General features: G+C 38.8%; 1 long non-coding RNA gene across 1 annotated transcript; it reads right to left on the bottom strand.

Annotated features, from left to right (window-relative positions):
* Positions 1 to 1,347: 1,347 nt before the first annotated feature.
* Positions 1,348 to 3,910, bottom strand: LOC143713712 (uncharacterized). The gene is made up of 3 exons (XR_013195268.1): positions 3,738 to 3,910; positions 3,372 to 3,465; positions 1,348 to 3,271 (listed from the first exon to the last, which is right to left on the bottom strand). It is a non-coding gene; the product is annotated as an uncharacterized LOC143713712 (long non-coding RNA).
* Between the last annotated feature and the right edge of the window lie 4,269 nt (positions 3,911 to 8,179).

Genomic DNA, 8,179 nt, shown 5'->3' with positions numbered 1-8,179 from the left:
GTAGTCCTGGGCTGATCCCTCACCTTTCTCATTATCATCCGAGCGCGAGACTGGGGGCGATTGATGGTTATTTTGTATGTCTTCCATTTCTGAATAATGGCACCAACAGTTGTCTCTTTCTCACCAAGATTCTTGCTGATGGTCTAGTAGCCCATTCAGGCCTTGTGCGGGTCTACAATCTGGTCCCTGACGTTTGACAGCTCTTTGGTCTTGCACATGATGGTGGAGAGGTTGGAATGGAATATACAGATTCTGTGGACAGGTGTCCACTGACATCAGGAGTACTTTCTTAAAGTGACAGGACTAATCTGTGTTCCACATGGGCACATAACCAATCTGTGGGAGGCAGAATTCTTGCTGGTTGGTAGGGGATCAAATACTAATCATTTTACAACCTTTATATAATGTGTTTTTGTGGATGTTTTGGTTGATATTCTATATCCGTTAAAATAAACCCACCATAAAAATTATAGACCCTTAATTTTCATTTTGAACTTACAAAATCAGCAGGGATCAAATGATTATTCCCCCACTGTATAACCCTTATATTGAAATGGTAGAAGCAATATGTCTTTAGATTTTTTTCTAAGAATCACTCATTAAATCTAGTCAGCGTTACATGTCTGTTCCTTTAACAGTACGATGCAGGTGTGAACCAGTCACCTCCACAAAAAAAGTTGCACTTGACAATCAAAGACAGGGACCAGTTGCTATTTATGAGCATATTCATACATTTTGTACAGTTTTAAATATACATTATATATATATATATATATATATATATATATATACATTGTTTCTTTTTTGTGCTTCATTGTTTGAATTTACATGTCCTCAGTACAAGTAATACTATGTAAATTTAAACCAGTGTTGCTAGATCTTGCTATGAGTTACCAATGAAGCTGCTTTTTTTTTAAATTGCCTTTTACTATAAACCTGTATAAACACACATTAAATAAAGTTGTTGCATTTTTAACATTCAGAAAACATCTTTGCAATAATTATATCATTCTACAAAAAAGTTTTGAACATACAAAAAAACATCTAAATCAATGAGTACATTTACCACACATTTACCAAAGTTTCTTACAATAAGTGGACATGGCAACACTGATTTAAACAGAGTCCCATTCTTTCTTTACAAAGGACTTGTTGATGATGCTAAATTTATTCATCGCTCAGGGATTTTAGAAGCCTTCAATGTCACTGTAATTTAATACGTTATAAGCAAACTCTATTATACGAATAAATGTAAACAAACTCCATTTTCTGTAATATAATACACTATAATGTTAGCTTATAAGACAGAAGGCTTTTACATGCAACAGTAAAACACAGTACATATTGTTGTTTTGTTGTTTTATTTGGATCCCCATTAGCTCCCACCATGGTGGTCGCTAGTCTTCCTGGGGTCCACAGAAATCATTACAAATTACAAAAATACAAAAATTAAATTAATCAATACATCAATATTACTCATCAATTCCACTCTGTATACAATAGTTTTCTTCATAAAATTACACATTGGGCTGGGAGTAATCATTATTCTGTTGCTGACTGAGCGTGTCACATGCTCATGACCATATCCACAAAACAATATTTTTTCTTTTATAAAGTTATATGCTTCATTAGCCATGACCTTGTGCATAAGCAACAAAAGGTTATATTTTACTTTTGCCTCTACTGTTAACTAGGGCTGTCACTTTTGAGAAAAATCAAATTCGAACGGTTATCGAATATCAAGTAATGTATTCGAATATATTCGAATTTCTACGAGACACCCCCCCAAAAAAAAACACCGTAACGGAGATTCAATCACAAATTTATTAACAGTCTGACAGTCATAAACAGGACTCAGGCCTGTCTGAAAACATTTTTTTTTTTACTTAATGTTTTAAACAGCAGGTTATCAATTTAATCTATATAAAGAGCCACTAAGCTACATGGAAAAAAACTGCATCGGAACAGCACGGCACAAACAATAACGTGACGGCTTAAACAGCAGGAGTAAGGCCTATAGCCTAGCCTCATTTCTTATTTCAATTCATTTCTTAATATTGTTTGCTAGAAACACCAATTTATCAACTTGATCTGGGTCAAGTGCGGCTCTCTTTTTATTGGCGATGTTCCCCGCGGTGGAGAACACGCACTCAGTGCGCGCACACGTGCCTGGCACACACAGATTTGCGCGTCAATGTTGAGAAAAGTGGTATACGGTGTAGCTGTAGAACCCAAAATATTTCCAGACTCGACTTTTTAGATGAGTTAGACGATTAGTTGAGGTCGTAATTCTCCGCTCGGGCTGTCGTTCTGTGCGTTATCTTCCACTTTCAAAACAGGGAGGCTATTATTCGCTTGATTTGGTCATGGGCTTACGCTACAATATGTTTAGAGCGCCCGCTCCTGGATGAGATGGCAAACAATAATAAAAAACAAAAAACGGTCTAATCATAGACTGTAAAAAATGCGCTAAACATGGCACTTTAAAAACCGGATAGTTTATTTATAGTTCGAATACGGATATTTCACGTCATGTTCGAATGCATATTCGAATATCGAATAAAAATTGACAGCCCTACTGTTAACCAAGATAATCTAATATGCATCTCACGCACACTAGCGCGAAAAGAACAGTGCAGAACTACTCTGGCTGCTCTATTCTGTGCATACCTGCTAGTAACCTGAGAGTAAGCTAAGTACCATTTTGTGGTTCTCCATTAACTTTGGAAAACATTACTTGCTCCCTAAGTCAGTCCCAGCCTTTCAAATCAAGCAGGTATTTAATAAGGGCCTTCCTGGTGGTCCAGCATCCTAATGCCATGATGACTTTAAAGATCCAGCTGAGGATTCCTTCTGTAGACAACATGAGGGAACCCAAAGATCTAGATCTGTTCCTTGGGGAAACTAATAAAGGGAGACTGAGGGCAACACTCCCTACCGCCCCTGCTGCATTTTCAGCAAACGCACACACTGTCAGCGAACAGGAAAGGGTGGAAAAGGCCAAGCAGCGTGACATAATGACCATCCCATCTGGCGATAGCCAATCAGAGAGCATTACGAAAAAAGTGGAGCCAAGCAGTAGGATACGGGCTGTGATGTGGTCGTCACTAAGCCACAGGAAGTCAAAAGTACAAAGCACAGGTCCGAGTGATTCACCAGCCCATTCTAGATCGTTCTGGAGTGACATGATAATTTGGTTACTGGGAGAAAATAATGAAAGGACAGAGGAGCAGCCAATCAGGAGGAAGCCCAATGATGAAGCTCTGTGATCCTGCAAACAGGGAAAGAAAAGTTGTAACTGTGCAACCACATGCATCTTACTGATAGTATGCATATAATCACTGGATTCAAGACACTGAATGGACATTTACCTTGAATAGCTGATAAGCAGCATGTAGTGATGAGACAGACAAAATCATTAATGTCATAACTGTGGTAAACTCTTTTATAAAGTCCATCAGTGCCCTTTGAACACATAAATCACACATGCATGAAATTAGTGCACTTTTAAGTGTACACAACAAATATGTTAAGTATAAAATACAAAGAATGAAATATAGCATAAGCAAAGTTGCCAGACATACAAACATTAGGCAATGCAACAACCTTACTGGTAAAACACAACTATAATGAAAACGAAAAAATGCTATATGTATATCAATATAAGTTACTAACTAACACATTTACTAAAGACTGGAATCTACTGTATTGTAGCAAATATGACTGTCACGCCATACCTGAGCAGTAAGTGAAACATTTCATTGTTCAGCGTGTAATTACAACAGAAACCAGGCAAATTGCAAAACGTCAAGCTCGCTGTTTATCATCAACAACCCGAGGAGCCGAGTACAGGAAGTGTGTGCAGTACTGCGCTTAGCGGGTAGTGTGTGTTCTTCCCTCTAGTGGACGAGAGAGGAACAGCACCAATGTTGAGATCACTACAAATCCGGGTTACAGCCAAGCGGCTTCTCTCTATTAGAACCAACACGGAAGTGAATTAAACTGCAATTCATCAACTGGCTGCTTGAGGCGAGGCTGGCAGCAAAAAAGTGGTCAAATCTGTATCTCCCCAAAGCTAAAATGCCCAACTTTACAGAAAAAAAATATGTTTACAGCCTGGTGTTTAAAGTGGCTTTGGTCTCTAATTTTGCCCTTCATGACAACTGTGAGGGGGGTGAATTTTTTATTATAACTCATTCGTTTAAATTATATTAAGCCTTAATATGCTGCATAATCAAGGGGGCGTGGCCACTTGAGTGACAGGTGGATTGTCACTGCTGTCACTACTCACTAGCCGTTTGTCTGCTAGCCATCACGTCACCTTAGCTGATTCCAGCTGCTGAACTCGCCATCTCTGCCGTGTTTGTACTTTTTTCGGGATTTTTTCATACAATTTAATACATGTCTTATACCTTCGCCCACACCGTTGGATTCCGTCGTTGTCGAGTATCGAGAGAACAATCAGTTGTTTTCCTCTGTGAACATGCACTCATGGATGTCTGACAATTTCGTTGCTTTTTGGAGTTCAGATTTAAAAACGTCTATAAATATAGGCTACACTCGTTCTGCGGTAACGTTAGGCCTACCGTTGCTCTTACGGAACAGATAGACTATAATATGCTTATTTAACTTTTTAGTGTTCAATAAAAAGTTCCGTCAGATGAAATCATGCAGTTGTTAGTGCTTTCTTTCCGTCCCTTAAATGAGCGCGGATTTCTAGTGCATTTACTTGAACTTCTTAGGTAATATCTATCAGAATTTAAAATGGACTGAATAAAGCTCTCTACGAACCTGACGTGCGGGGCCGCGCTGACTGACATGTATGAGCATGAATCAGTCACACACGCTCAGAGCAAATATTGTAAGTTACTGTATGAGAATAATGCATCAAAATACACATAGTCTCACAGTTAGTTATGTTTTTTAACTATAATAGTATTTCAAAGGGCAAAAACATGTACTTTAACTATTGACTTTAGGCCTACTTCTTCAAGTCAGCTGTCACTTTAGCGCTAGGCTAGTAGGCAAGGCCAGTTTGGCAAGGCAAGTTCATTTATATAACACATTTCATACACGGTGGTAATTCAAAGTGTTTTACATAGAAGAAATTAAAACAATCAAAAGAAATCAGAGTAATTAAAACAGTTTAAAAAAAGAAAAAAAAAAAGAAAATACAGTAGCCTACAAACAGTCAGACGAACAGTGGTACAGTGCTCATTCAGTAAATGCAGAGCTAAACAGATGTGTTTTGAGTTTGGATTTGAATGTGACTACAGTAGGAGCACAGCTGGTCTCTTCTGAAAGCTGGTTCCAGCTACGGCTGGCATAGTAGCTAAAGGCGGCCTTGCCATGCTTAGTGTGAATCCATGGTATTTCAAGCTGATGTGATCCTAATGATCTGAGTGATCTGTTGGGTTTATATTCAATGAGCATGTCTGCAATGTATTGAGGTCCTAGGCCATTTAGTGATTTATATACCAGTAATAATACTTTAAAATCAATCCTATATGTAACTGGCAGCCAGTGTAAAGACCTGAGGACTGGTGTGATATGTTCATATTTTCTGGTTCTCCTCAGAATCCTCGCTGCAGCGTTCTGTATGAGCAGCAACTGTCTTATGGTCTTTTTGGGAAGACCCTTGAGGAATCTTGACTGGAAACAAAGCATCTAATTCTTACAATATTTTTCAGGTGATAGTATGCTGATTTAGTTATTGCTTTGACATGACTACTGAAACTAAGGTCTGACTCTAGAGACAAACCCAGATTCCTGACTTGATTTTTAGTTTTTTGACCCCTAGAGTGAAGATATGCATTCACCTTGAGAACTTCATCTTTGTTTCCGAATGCAATGACTTCAGTTTTGTCTTTGTTTAACTGAAGAAAGTTTTGGCATATCCAACAGTTTACTTCATCAATGCATTGGAACAGGGAGTCAATGGGGCTGTAATCGTTAGGTGATAGGGATAAGTAGAGCTGTGTGTCGTCTGTGTAGGATTGAAAATAATCCAAGACATTTGAAATGAACATTTGCTTTGAAAGACATTTGTTTTTACTGTTATCCACCCCCTCTTTCCCCAATGACCATTTGGAGTTGAGGGCCTGATAGTGATCAAGGCCTGTAGGCCTAGATGTGTGCACTTTGGGGGTCCATGACTTGTCACACCTTTAGAACAATGGGGGGAGTTGTAATTATCTGATTGGTCAGTTTGAATGTCTCACATTTGGTTTTTAGTCACATGGTCAGGGAACGGATAAAAGAAGATTGGAACTGTTGCTCTGTCTCTTTTAATGCTCTGCCCTTTTATGCTCTGGGTCTCTTTCTTGAGGCTCTCTCTCTCCCTTTCTTTACCTCCTCTTTTCTCTCTCTCTCTCTCTCTCTCTCTCTCTCTCTCTCTCTCTCTCTCTCTCTCTCTCTTTCTCTCTCTCTCTCTCTCTCTTTCTCTCAGGTAACATTTTACATAAATGCTGGGTACAATTAATGATATAAGTATTATCATCTCATACATCTATTTTGTAACTATTTTAAGTGTAACCATATTTTGTCATTAAACCTTTTCAATTACAAATAATGTGCTAATTAGTTTTGATTTGGTATTGACTTTGAAGTGCTACCTATTGCAATACAATTACAATATTGTCACTCTATATAGCAACGCTCTCCCACATATTAAGCTATTGTAACTGCGCTTATTTCCGTCGTTGGTATAAGTGGCAGTGGGTGGAATAGACAAGAAATGTACAGTTTTCTACCATCTTGCTGACAACGTTTCTTTAGTCATTCGGCAGTCTTGCAAACTGAACCCCTGCAGGAAATCCACCCTTACAGATGGTGCCGAAACCCGGGACTGACTTTGTAAGCCTGTTTATTGGTCCAATGAGGGTTTCCAATAATACAGGTGAAGGTCTTTGCGTGTTACTGTCTTTTCTCGTGGCAAAGTATTTTTGGTTAAATGCAATACATTTTCTCATATGTATTTACTCGTTACTTCATCTGACTCCATAAATGAAAGGTTTTAATAATATCTGTGCCTCACTAAAAGTGAGCGAATGTTTGACTATTCCGTTTAACTCTTCAATGAAAACAATGTCAGAGTCAGTTAAAATAATCAAATGTAACAATTTATTATGTCAGGTAAATGTATCATGCCAATTTCATAATCAATTCAAAGATAATCGATACAAAACATCAAATGCTCTGGAATAGAGAGAAGATGCAAACCCGACTTTAAGAAATACATGAGGCTGAGAGGTCTTCCTCTCAGCCTCACGGACCGATCTGAAGTACAGAAAAGGCCCTGAGCTCTCGCTGCGTTTCATTATATACCCAGACCTCATTTCAAATCTAAACATCATTCACAGTGGAAATTTACCTGCTAGTAACCATTTGCTAACAGTGAGACATTTGCATTCAGAGGTAGCACCTCTGGGTGTAGGGAGACCCTTTGTCTAGAGGCCAACACCTCCTTGTGTGCTAGTTATCCATAAAATCTCAAAAACCTTATTACCCTTTGTTTTACTTATTTGGAAATAGGACATTTGTACCAGTCGCACTGTGACATTTTAAATAATACTAAACATGAAAATACTCTGTGATAATCATTCACATTAAAACTACATTTTCTTGGGTGCATTCAGGTGGGGGTGAGGGGAGATGCAGATGAAGTTGGTTCGGAGGTGAGACTTTCGTCTCAATGGTGCATGAAGGCCAGTTCAAATGGTAATCTCCAGAGAGGTCCTTTTGTCCTCTCAGTGTCTGGTCACCCCCGAAACAGACTGTCTGGAATTTCCTAATTTATCAATTCTTACATCTGCATAGCTGTGATAAGCGATTTGGTTCTTTCTCATTATTTGGCTCATTGGGAGCATGTACAGGTTGAATAGGAGTGGCGCAAGAATTGAGCCTTGAGGGACTCCGCATGTCATGGATGTCCATTCAGACTTATGGTCTCCTATACTCGCATAATAACCTCTCCCTCCTAAGTATGACCTGAAACATTTTAGGACTATCCCAGAAAGCCCGACCCAGTTTTCCAGCCTGTCAAGAATGATGTTGTGATCAACAGTGTCAAATGCAGCACTGAGGTCGAGTAGTACCAGCACTGATAATTTGCCTGTGTCAGTATTTAGTAGCATTTAGCATTTGCTCCTTAGCCTGAGCAAACTTGATCACGTTGAGC

This window comes from Siphateles boraxobius, unplaced genomic scaffold (assembly GCF_051911475.1).
Source record: "Siphateles boraxobius isolate OS27281-9 unplaced genomic scaffold, OSU_SipBor_1 12, whole genome shotgun sequence".
Taxonomy (NCBI): domain Eukaryota; kingdom Metazoa; phylum Chordata; class Actinopteri; order Cypriniformes; family Leuciscidae; genus Siphateles; species Siphateles boraxobius.
The sequence above is the reverse complement of the archived record's forward strand: the minus strand, read 5'-3'. Positions and strand labels throughout refer to the sequence as shown.